Source organism: Dysidea avara, chromosome 1 (assembly GCF_963678975.1).
Source record: "Dysidea avara chromosome 1, odDysAvar1.4, whole genome shotgun sequence".
Lineage (NCBI taxonomy): Eukaryota > Metazoa > Porifera > Demospongiae > Dictyoceratida > Dysideidae > Dysidea > Dysidea avara.
In genome coordinates this window covers 52,624,066-52,637,191 of record NC_089272.1, presented here as the reverse complement: position 1 = coordinate 52,637,191, position 13,126 = coordinate 52,624,066, and the positions used below count along the sequence as shown (strand labels likewise).

General features: G+C 38.8%; 1 long non-coding RNA gene across 1 annotated transcript; it reads left to right on the top strand.

The window, feature by feature from the left end:
* The first annotated feature begins 9,688 nt into the window (after positions 1-9,688).
* LOC136268663 (uncharacterized) lies at positions 9,689-12,246 on the top strand. Its single transcript, XR_010707081.1, has 2 exons — positions 9,689-10,073; positions 11,378-12,246. It is a non-coding gene; the product is annotated as an uncharacterized lncRNA (long non-coding RNA).
* Positions 12,247-13,126: the final 880 nt, after the last annotated feature.

Here is a 13,126-nt window from a genome sequence, read left to right as displayed (position 1 = left end):
TGACAGACAGCATTTCAACACAATGGTATATACCAGCTACTATAGAGAGTGTCCTATATACTTATAATTGTACAGAAAGTTGATGCCTTTTGGGGAAGCTCATAACAGGTATTATTCATGTAGTCAAACTTAATTGAAGCTTGAAAAATCACACTATAGCTAGTGTATAAAATATAGTTTGGCTTCTGATAGCTATGCAGTTTAAATACCTACCCCGATCTATTGGATTTTAAATACCTCATTAACGACTAAACTTCAAAGTATGCTATGCAAATAAATACTAATAATAATAATACTTGTGCTCAGAAATGTGTTAATCAGAAAAGGAGGTAGGAGGGAGAATACTTCTGATATTCTACTTCTATTTCGCGTTAATGCATTCCAGACATCATTATATTTCTTTTCCCTTTGCCTTGTCTACTCTGCTATTAACACTTTACAGGATCAATTTGTTGGAAACGTATTATGGCTTTAGTTTATTAAAATACTTTTGTATGCTTATTAAGCAGGATTCATTTAGTGAGGAGGGATGAGAAGGGCACTTGCCCCACACCCCACCCTTGACAAACTCTCGTCCCCATTAAATTTTTAGCAATAGTGTAAATGAAAGTGCCTCAGAATGCATCAGGCTAAAATACAAAATTTTCCTGGAATGACATGTTATTCTTAGGCACCTGAGAATGCACCAGAAGCAATCTACAAAGGGCAAAAATGTAAAAATTTCCCAGAGTAATATGTTATTCTCTAGTTCCTGAGAACACACCAGAAGCAATCTAAGAGTCCAAAATGTAAGCAAAGTTCTGAAGAATAATGATACTCACAGGGAAGCACTTGACAATGCACCAGAAACATTCTGAGAGTCTAAACTGCAAACATTTCGTGATGGGCATTAGGGCTGAACGATATTATCATTTTAGCGATATATCGTAATTTTTAAAAGTATTGATATCGTGATATTTTATTAACTATCGTGATGTAATGCCTGTACATTTACTGTCATTAAAAAGCCATTTGTTGTGCAGGTTAGGCTAAGAATCCTTGTAGCAGATATAGCCCACCACCTGCTTAGCCATAAATTACCCCTGCAGAGAGGTGTAAACACCATAACATAACCTCAAAGCATGTGTTACAATAACTGTTATTGTAAATAAGGATGATAGTGGCTAGTTTGGCACTACTTTTAAAGACTTCCTGCAAGAATGCTGAGCAATACACTATGTAGCACCAGCTATGATTAGTATTGTGAATAGTGGATTTAGTATCAATCATGATACTAAAATGGTCGTATCACTCAGCCTTAGTGGGCATGCCCCCAGAGCCCCTAGATGCCATGCATGTAAAAACTGTAGACACAGACCTATACACCATCGCCCTCTTGCCCCTTTACTCTTCCTTTTGCTCCCCTGACATCATTTTCTAGATAAAGGCCTGCTTATTATTGTGAGCTTGTGTTCTGGATCTCAGTGCTAAATTGCACACCCATAATGGAAACTTTCTGCATTCTCGTATTGATACACCTTTGTTTAGCCTCAGGAACACTTTGTCATTGTTCTTATGTAGGTTATCCACAATCAAAATTCACATGAATATATTCGTGAAGCATGCCTGTGGTTCCCACTCCCGCAAGTGAGGCACCCAACAGTTGTAACTTCCTGCTATGTATGTGTGATATTTAATAGTTATTTATTATATACAAGAACACTATCTATTGTATTGTATTGTGCGTTTATGTATGCATGCGGGTGATGTAATGTGTGTGTGCATGCCTCCCAATTTTAAAATAGTAAGAGAGTGTTGCTAAGGCTGAATTAGCTCTGAGCCAAGACCCAGAGTGTTACATATGCACTTCGGTCTGAGGCTTTCGTGCTTGTGCATCCATATCAAGCAAATTACTTGTGCCCCTGTTAAAATTATTACAACACTGTAAATGGCAAAAGTTTTATATAAAAGATGAGTAAATCTGTTACTTTATTCACCAATTAGATATGAGATACATTTCCATCTAAAATTAAAATGCTTGACATGTTGAGTCACAAAACTGCTTCAATTTTGTGGTCTAACTTGTTAGCTTACAGTGTTATGTGCATCATACACAGCAAATTTCTTTTAATAGGGCCACCTTATTAATAAGGTTGATGGCCATATACTGCAGGACTAAAAACTAGTAAAATTAACAAAATATTGCCTCAACAAAGGGGCTAGCTAAGTAGCTGGTCAAAGTATTGGTGCAAACGTAGCTGATTCTAACTGCTAATTTAGCTACCAATAGCCATACTTGTTATTCTGGCAATATAGTTCATGATTATGCTTCAAGTAATGCTGGAATAATTGGAATATTCTACAAACTTTCACTGTCACAAATCTCTACTACAGTCATAGTGTATTATGCCAATTGTAAATTTGTGTAGCAACTAGCCAGGTGTTGGTGTGTCAATAATAAGGCCACTTTCACTTTGCTTTATGGCCACATTAAGAGGGTTTCAGTAATAGGACCACCTCATTAATGAGGTCATTTATAATAGAGCCCATAGGTGGCCATATGAAATCACATCCTGAGCAAGAAACTTAATCTCCAGGTGAAATCCACAGGAAGTTCATGTAGGTAGGGGTTTACATGCATGCCCAAACTTTACAGGAAATATTAGCTGTGAATTTTGATGTTTAAAGATCCTTCCTGCCAATCAGTTTGAATATTTTGTGTGACCATATGAATGCCATGTATTGTATTGTAACAAGTAAAAGGAATAATCAGGAATTTTAAAGTTGGATTAGGGACCAATATAGGTAGTGAAACAATCTATAGGGAATAGCTAAAAGTAGTGAAGCAAGGGAGGTTGTCTATACCTGTAGATATACCTAGTATGCTGGTAGACATTAGTCCCTAAACTTCAGTTCATAACCACTACTGAATTAGGGATTAAATGTTCGGTAATACGTGTACGTACATAATATTCCTCCCCTAGGTAACTGTTTTGAGTATGCATCTAAGCAACTACAGATGTAGCTACATACATGTGATGCAAAGTGCAATATTTGTGTAATGCGCATTATAGTTCTGAGCCTATTATGCTTTCAAATTTGCCATAGTTTTAAAACTATGTTCGCTAGCTATAGCTAATAATTACATACAGTTGTGTAGTTTACTGCACAAAAGAAACAAGGAGTAAAGAGCAGGGCTGCCCAGAGAAATTAAGGGGCTCAGGGCAAAGAGCTAAAGTGGGGCCCCAGGAGCAAGGAGGTTTCCATTCTAAATCATAACTTCACCCAAACTGTAAGTTGAAAACCAAAAAAAAAAAAAAAAGGTCATTACATGCTGACAATGACAATAGCTACCCCTCACCAACCATATCTCCTTATTTATAAGCTTGCTACACTGCTCCTCTGAAGAATACTCCGACTGCTCTATTAGAGTATTTAGATCTGACTGCTCTAGAGTATATTGATCTTTTAAACAGGTATTTAAGGGGCCCTTCATGGAGCCTCCTGGGGCCCCTTTCAGGGTGGGGCCCAGGGCAAAATGCCCCAGTTGCCCCCCTGTGGGCGGCCCTGGTAAAGAGATATGGCCAAGAACACAATTTACTAATGTATAGCCAACACATTATAATACACCCTGGTTTAGCTTGTATAGCCACTATTGGTATACGTAGCTATGATAAAGGTCCACAGCCAGGCCCTGTATAATGATCAACCATTGCAGAAACTATTCACACAGTTGAAATACGGTGGGGTATAATCGACGGAACGGAACAAGGCGGAACGGAATCAGGGGCTAAAACACAGAATCACAGAACTTTTTTTTTTTTTTTTTTGACGGTTTATTAAGAATATTTAGTTACAACTACACATACAACTACACAGCCAAACTGCTACTGCTACTACTAGTACTGCTACTATATACTACTACTAGGAATACAATCAATCAAGGAAAAAGGGGGTTGTTATCATCATCATTGTCCTGAACAGCCCAATATCTTAAAATCATTTTAGCATTGCTTTGCCACAGTGCAACAGAAAGTTGTTGTAATAAATTCTTTCTTGCAAGCTTGGTAGGAACACCACTTCTAGGGGTGGTACGGTCAGCAATAATTCTTAACATTCTCAGGGCAAAAGGGGTCCACACTCCAAAGCACTCCACTACCAAAGGAACAAACTCAGAACCAGCCTTCTCCACAGCTGCCAAATGCTTCTCATCCTTGGCCAACTCTCCAGCTGCAGCAGCTACCCCAGCACATGCAGCAGAAGAGGAAATGAAAGCAGGCTGAATAGTGCTGCGTACAGAGACGTCGAAGTAAGCAGAACGTCCGTGTTGAAAATCAGGATGAAAGATATCACCAGGCCGCAGGCCATCATCATATGAAGCCCTCTGTTCCTTAAGGACTGAACACTTTTTAAAACCAAGCTTACTATTGCTGAATATGCTCTTGCAATTTATTAGCAGCATCTCTGGTGATCAAAGCAGTGGATCGAAATAACAAAGATATCGATTGTGGGTTTAGTAACGAAATTATGTGACTGGATTTCGGAAAAATCGCACATTAGAAGTTTCGAGATAAACGGTTTTAAAGAATTCAAGCCAGCATAACTCTCCAAAGATAGCAAGCACGCGTATGAAACTTACACTAAAGATGCATCAATCTGTTACCTTTCAGACCACTTCCAGTACTAGTCTGGAGCCACCCGCCCCTTCGCATAAAGTAAGGGTCTGGTGAAATACAAATACCTAATCATTTCAAAAGGAATTCAATTAGACAGCGCACGTAATGCTTGTTACGTCAGATAATTGCACTTCAATTCGAACAAAAGCATTGTGTTGCCAAGGCGATTTCTGTGTGAACGTCATTGGCATGCACTAATTGGCTAGCGCCGAATCTGGGCGCTAGAAATGATTTAGTATCTGTATTTCACCAGACCCTTACTTTTTGCGAAGGGGCGGGCGGCGCCAGACTATTCCAGTACTTGTAGTTGCTTGTAGAGTTTCCCGCCAAATAAGAGAAAATCTGAGCTGTTGGACGAGCGAAGTAGTATCACGAGTGCTCACAAAGGGGTATGCATAAGTGTAACTTGTGGAGACCTACAGTCGGATATTGGTTAACTATCCATAAATAGAGTAAAAGAATATCGGATATCAGTTTATCCTAAAAATAATGTGGGAATCGGTACAACACTAATCATGAAGGAAAATCAGTCCCACACTAAAGTTTATGCAACACGAGGCTTTGGTTAAAGGATGAGATTGATAGTGTTAGCATTTGAAATACTGTGTTCAAAATAATGATTCGAAGTCAAGCATGCTTATCAACTGGTATGTATAACAATCCACTGCTCTTGATATATTATGTTAATTCAAAATATTTATCTGCTTACTGTGCTTGTCGCCTAATTCCTCTTGACAAGCGTCCTGGTGTTCGCCCTATTGGTGTGGGTGAAGTTTTGCGAAGAATTATTGGAAAAGCTGTGATGAGAATTATAGGGCGTGATTTACAGCAGGCTGCAGGATCCTCTCAATTATGTGCTGGTCAAATGGGTGGTTGTGAAGCTGCTGTCCATGCAATGAAACAAATATTTGACTTGCCTGAGGTTGATGGTGTTCTCCTTGTTGATGCTAAGAATGCCTTCAATGAGTTAAATCGTCAAGTAACACTCCGAAACGTTGAGGTCCTCTGCCCTTCTCTTGCTCCCATTTTAATTAACACTTATCGTACTGATGCTTTTTTGTTTACTGGAGGTCGTACCATCTTTTCTAGTGAAGGGACTACCCAGGGTGATCCTCTCGCTATGGCTATGTACACTATCGGTACTTTGCCCTTGATTTCTCGTCTTACTGGTCTAGTAAAGCAGTGCTGGTATGCTGATGACTCTACTGCTGGTGACAAGCTTTCCAAGCTTAAGATCTTCCGTAGGGCCCCGTTATGGCTATTTTCCAAATGCTACTAAAACTATCATGATAGTCAAGGAAACTGTTTTAACTGATGCTAGAACAATTTTTGGAGACTGTGACATTCAGGTTACTGCTGAAGGACACCGTTATCTGGGAGGTGTAATTGGCACTCCTGCCTTTGAACAGCTATTTTTGAGACGTAAAGTGGATGGCTGGATTGATGATCTTAAGACCTTGAGCCTCTTTGCCGAAACACAACCTCATGCTTCCTATGCTGCTTTTTGTCATGGTCTCTCTTTCCGATGGAACTATTTTTTTCGTGTTTCTTCTTGTTCTACAGACCTTTTCCTTCCTCTTGAACATTTTGTTAAATCTGTTTTCCTTCCTAGTCTATTGGGTCGAACTGTCCCTGGTGATGTTGAGAGAAAGCTATTTGCCTTGCCTGTGCGGCTAGGAGGCCTTGGTGTGTTTGATCCTTCGATTGTTGTGTCACAGCAGCGTTCCTGCTCTGTAGAAGTAAATGCTGGTCTCGTTGGCTTGATTATCTCTCAGGTACATCAACTAGGTGACTGTCTTGATGCACAGGTTCAGTTGCGATCCAAGTTTCACTCTAGGAGCCATCAAGAGCAACTTCAATCTGCCAATCATTTGTTCGATGAACTTCCTCCTAGCATGCGTTCCTCAGTCATGTTGGCTCAGGAGAAGGGTGCATCGAATTGGCTCTCTTGTCTTCCATTGAAGTCGCATAATTTTGTGCTTCATAAAACTGCTTTTCGTGATGCAATTGCGCTTCGCTATCATTGGCTACCATCTGCCTGCCCTACTTCCTGTGCCTGTGGTCACTCTTTTACCATAGAACATGCTCTGTCTTGCCCAAAGGGTGGGTTTCCTTCTCTGAGACATAATGAAGTGCGTGATCTAACTGCCAATTTACTTTCCGAGGTCTGTAACAATGTTGTCACTGAACCCCACCTTCAGCCTCTTTCTGGTGAGACCCTTCAATACAAAACAGCTAATCGTGATGATAACGCAAGGCTTGACATTGCAGCTAATGGTTTTTGGGGAGGACGGTTTGAGAGGTCATACTTTGATGTCAGAATTTTTAACCCTAGTGCACCCTCAAATCAACCCCTACACTCTGCATACCGACGTCATGACAAGGAAAAGAGACGTGAATACCAACAACGGGTTCATGAAGTAGAGAATGCCTCATTTACTCCCTTAATTTTTACCACTACTGGTGGAATGGGTGATGCTGCTACTCAGTTTTATAAGAGATTGGCCAACCTTTTGAGTGCAAAGCACAGTCTTTCCTACGGAATAGTGATGGGATGGCTGAGATGCAAATTGAGCTTCTCTTTGTTGAGGTCTGCAATTATGTGCATTCGCGGTGCCAGGTCCAGTTTGCGCTGTCCCATTGCTGAGGCACCGATTGCAGTGCAGGTCGCTGAGGCCCATATGTAAGATAATTTGTTTTTGTTTATTATGTACTGTTTTATCTTATGTCATTAAAAAAATAAAAATAAAAAAATAAAAAACTGCTCTTGATATAATATATATCAAGGATCGTATGTATGTATTATGAAGCCTTTTCAAGTGGACTCCTTTGCATCTAATCTCTGGGCTGTATTTGTTATCACCTTAACCAGTAAAGAACTAGACACAGAAGGGTGAAAAAGCAAAACCCAGGGGCGGATCCAGAGTTTGGAAAGAGGTGGGGCACCTTGCTGAAAAACAGTTGAAGACCAAAAAAAAAGGTCACAACAATAATAGCTAGTTATCCTTTACCAAATATATCACGTCTGTTATGTAAAATAAAATCCTATTTATAGCTTCATAGGTAAGCTACACTGCCTCATGAACATTGTGACTGCTTTATTTGAGTAATCGACTGCTCTATTAGAGTATATCTTGTATGCAATTTCTTGAAGGGAGGGGGAATTTGCCCCAAATGCTCCACCCATCCTGGATCCACCATTGAAACCTGCCTGAGATGTATATTATATGTGGCACATGCATACAAAATTTGTGCATAAATGGTTTTTTTAGCCTGTTAATGTTATAATACAGTTGTCAAACACCACAAATAATAAACATCTTTAGTGACTTCACTACCACTTAGTGATGCACCGATAAGAGATTTTTCCGATTATCTGATATTGAAAATCATATAACAGCTGTACCAATAACCTATCCAATGTATATGGTTACCAAAATGTTATACATAGTTTGTAAAATTGTCACTTTTAAACTTTATTTTTGTCTTATGTTTATGAAAACACTAGCATCATGGTCAGTAGAATTAATTGGCTAAATAATCTGCCAATAATTACCGATAGCGATATTGCTGAAAATTTTCTGATAAACCAATTTCCAATTATTTACTGATTAATCAGTGCATCGCTACTACCACTACAACCCTTCAAACATGTGTTTACAGAATAGGCAAGGATGAAATAGAACGATTTATGGGCCTACACATTTACAGAAATTTTATGTTTCTATGAACTTTTACAATGGCTTTAAAATGATGTCAACTACATGATGTTTTGTCTGATTAGATCAGTATAATTTTTCACTGTCAGACCATAATTGCATTCAAAACAACAATTGGTGATGAACCAAGCAGAAAAATTGTACTACCACATGAATTACAACTGAATATGAAACTCGATCACAATCTGTGCAATATTACCAGCTTCTTAGTGTATATATATATCCCATCCAAAAACAGCTTATAGCTGTAAAAAAAGTGCGCGTCCAAGTAAAGCAGAGTTAACTGCGACAAAAAGTAATGATATCATAATGCGGCCATGTGCGAGGTGTGCAAGTTGTAAAATTAATATTAGCTAATCAGATAATACAATGTTATTGTTAAAGTGTTAATGAGAACTATGTGATGCTGCTAGTTTTTAAGTGTGTGAGCATCTTCATAAATGCTACATAAATTTAATTCTCAATAAAGCAATGTGTATAGATTCTCTGATAGTAATAAATAGTTTGAGTTTGGCCACCTTTCCTTTGTTTGTAGCATGCCGTATACAGGAAAGGCGGCCAAACTCAAACTATTTATTACTATCAGAGAATCTATACACATTGCTTTATTGAGAATTAAATTTATGTAGCATTTATGAAGATGCTCACACACTTAAAAACTAGCAGCATCACATAGTTCTCATTAACACTTTAACAATAACATTGTATTATCTGATTAGCTAATATTAATTTTACAACTTGCACACCTCGCACATGGCCGCATTATGATATCATTACTTTTTGTCGCAGTTAACTCTGCTTTACTTGGACGCGCACTTTTTTTACAGCTATAAGCTGTTTTTGGATGGGATTTCAATACTTTTTGTTAGAATAAGCAATGCACTGTTGATAACAGTAGGTGAGTTTCCATGGTTTTGACAGAAACCCCAGATTACAGTGACAGAATATTAAAATATAACTGTAATTTTAGTGGCCAGGGCCGCCCACATTGGGGGTAACTGGGGTATTTTTCCCCCTACCACAGCCCGAAAGGGGCCACTTGAATACCTGTTTAAAGAAAGATCGATATACTCTAATAGAGCAGTCAGGATCTCGACCCTTACTTGCCCCTGGGCCCCTCTTTAACTCTTTTCCCTAGGCCCTCTAATTTCTCTGGACGGCCCTGTCAGTGGCATGCAACTACAGTCAACTAACACCCATTTTAACTAGTACACCCTTAACAACACTTTGCCTTTCATCTTGTACTGCATTGAAACGATCAAGATACTCTATTAGAGCAGTCACAAAACAGCTGTAATACAACAATCAATATTTAGCATAGTTACAACTTCTGCTTAGCATCGGATTGTATAGTTTAAATTACTAGCTACTTACAGACTTTACAATATAAAAATATGGCACTGGTAGAAATGTGACTGTTCTATTAGAGTATCTCGATCTACTTCAAGCATTGACTAATTCAAGTGAAGAAGTTACGTCCCTGCCAAGAGATCTTGTGAAATGAAATGAGAATAGTAAAGAAAAGGCAAGTATGTACAGAGACAATAGAGGGGCGCATAATTATGTCCTGTTGTAAATAAACGCCTTTAAAATTTATATTACTACTAAATAAACGCACCAGAATAGACTTGTGTGGCTGTTGTCTCCAAGGTTGTCTCATTACTTGTCTTTTCGTGTTGAAGGGATTTAGTCGCAATTGGTGAGTTTAACTATACATGTATTTGTGTTGTAAAACTTAATTGTAAAAAGGCGATTAGCACATATCATGATAAACATGTATTTGTCACAGTACAGTCTCTCACGAAGTCACGTATTATTACGAGACATTGGACCAGGGTAAAAAACTTACTGCTATATTTAGAGGTTGTAGCGTTTGTATATCTTAGTATCTTAATAAATAATCCCCCATGATCACTAATCACTAATAGTACAGTGAAAGCTGGTCATTATTCAGGCCGTAGGGACAAAATTTTCTGACCTTGCCTTTTAAAGAGGTGGCTGCATTATGCGGCCTTAAAAAAAGGTAAGAAGCATGCTGTTCTAACTGGCTATAGACATGGATTTAGTGTATGACAGCGTATGAGACAGTGAGTGCTGGCAGCAAGGGGGCAGCCAATCTGTTAGAGCACCAAAAGCACTGCTTCAGACATAGGCAGTTGACTGTCAGCCCCAAGTGTAAAAAGTTTCACTATTGGTCCTTATAAGCTCCTGATGAAGAAAGTGATGAAGTCATTATCCATAGGATATATGTTTCAGAGTATCCATTTCAGTTCTCAATATAGTAGCCAAGTATAAGATGAACATAACACAGTATTCCAGTAGTTAAGTGGTGACCACAACACTGCCTGAGTTAAACTGTGGTGAGATTTGAGACTACCAGAAGCCCTGGAATGTCTTCAACACATGAAATACCAAATATCTAATACCTGGCTTTCATCCACAGTGGACCTGTCTTGGTGGCCACTTGTACAAAAGGGAAACAGCTGCCACACAGTCTTGCGAGTGAAACAATTAGTTGCCACACCCCTTAATTATCTATTTGTAAAATCTTTAGCAAAATTGTGTGTGCGAGCAAGTGCGATGTGGCAGTGCCGTGTATATGGTTGCTGCCTAGCAGTGACACATCACGAGTATTGAAGTCACAATGCGTTACTGTATCATCCATCTAAATACAATCTCTGAATGTGTCATTTTGTGTAGAGAGCAATCTTCCACAAGAAGTGACCTGCAGGTTTCAGTGTATATTGTTAACCATTAATATTGTTCACAATATTGTGAACTATATGTACAGTGAAACCTCACTTAGTGGCCACCTCTTTAATAAGACCACCTCATTATATTGGCCACCTCTAGTAGGTCCCAAATATAGCTAAGCATTACTTATGACCTCATTAATAAGGCCACCTTGTTATTCAGGCCAAATTTTTTGGTCCCACAGCCTGCCATATTAATGAGGTTTCATTGTACTTATGTGAATTTTTATTTTTCGTAACTTTTCTTCAGGTTTACTGATGGGCACTATGAAGCATTGTTGACTGGTACGTGTATAATGTGGTGACTTGAAATGCTAAAACAGTATGTAGCATGTCTTGTATGTACATGTAATGTGTTGTAATGTGTCCACACATCCACACATCTTTGAAATAAATATAATTGTATTCTCTATAAATAGTCAGTTCCATTGTGCCACTGGGTCATAAGTTAGTTGAGTATGGATCATCCAGGGCACTTGAGTCACATTTTGTCCCGGCCAAGTGGATCTCATCCACTGACAGAATATACAGGATCAGATCACGTGTATAAATTACGGTGGAACTTGTTTATTGCCACCTTCACTCATTCAGCAGGTAACAGTGTATAAATTCTCAATTGGAATTGGCTTTTCAAGAGTGGTTGTCTTTCTATACTAGTGGCCATTAAGACAGGTTGTACTGATAGAGTGTACATACTAGAGATGCAAGAATATCCTCCACTTAGTGTCGTTTGATAGTGATGCAATGGAGACTATGTATTATTGCATTTAAATACTATGCTATTATATTGCAACTCTAGCACGTATTTATAACAGGAATGTTTGTTAACTGTTTAGACATACTGGAGCCACACCCACTCATCTGGATTCTACAAATGGAGTCATACCAACTTGTTGTCATCATACTCATTCATTACTCCCATTGTGTTTGGATGAATATACATGCCGTCATGTGAGACTCGCTACCATGGCGGGCCACTGGAAAACATTTGCATAGCAGTTATATTACAGTCATTATTGTACAATTCTTACATTATTGTTGTGAAAAGTGTTTGGTATTCATGTGTCTCCTCTGTATGTTGTAATTACATGTGTAATTTTGTGTGGGGGTGCTATAAAATGCAATAATGCATGGTGACAATTGTATTAGGCGATTTTGCACACTTCCTTTTAAGCTAGCTACATGTGCTAATTACTCACAGCTTGTGTCAACAACTGGTAACCGCAGTTATACTCTTGTGTCATTCTTTAAGCCGTGCCCTTAGAGGACAAATTATGTGGGGGCGACTAATTTCAAAACGAAGGATGGTATATGCAGCACCATAGATTATATCTATGGACTATAATCTATGGCAGCACACTTCTTGGTGGCTATATGTACTGATTAACTACATAGAGCGCCAGTTCATCAATACCCAGTGACCGCAGTTGTGCTCTGCGTCATTCTTTAAATTCCGAGTAAAATTCTTAGAGAGCAAATGACGTGCAGGGGCGGATCCAGAGTTTCGAAAGAGGGGGGGCACCTTTCTGAAAAACAGTTGAAGACCAAAAAACTTGCTGAAAACCAGTTGAAGACCAAAAAAAAAAAAAAAAAAAAAAGGTCACAACAATAATAGCTACTTATCCTTACCTACTATATCACGTCTGTTATGTAAAATAAAATCCTATTTGTAGCTTCATAGGTAAGCTACACTGCCTCATGAACATTGTGACTGCTTTATTAGAGTAATTGACTGCTCTATTAGAGTATATGGATCTTGTATGCAATTTCTTGAAGGGGGGGGGGGGCATTTGCCCCAAATGCCCCATCCTGGATCCGCCACTGACGTGGGGGCGACTAAATTCAAATTTCAAACTAGCCATTCTCGAAAACAAATGTTTCAATCTGAACGAAACTTTTAGAACAGTTTAAAGACACATTGCCCTACATGCCAAGCGAGTATTGCGGAAAACAACAATCTGGGATTTGTATTTGGCCTGTAGGTCGACTGAGGACGACT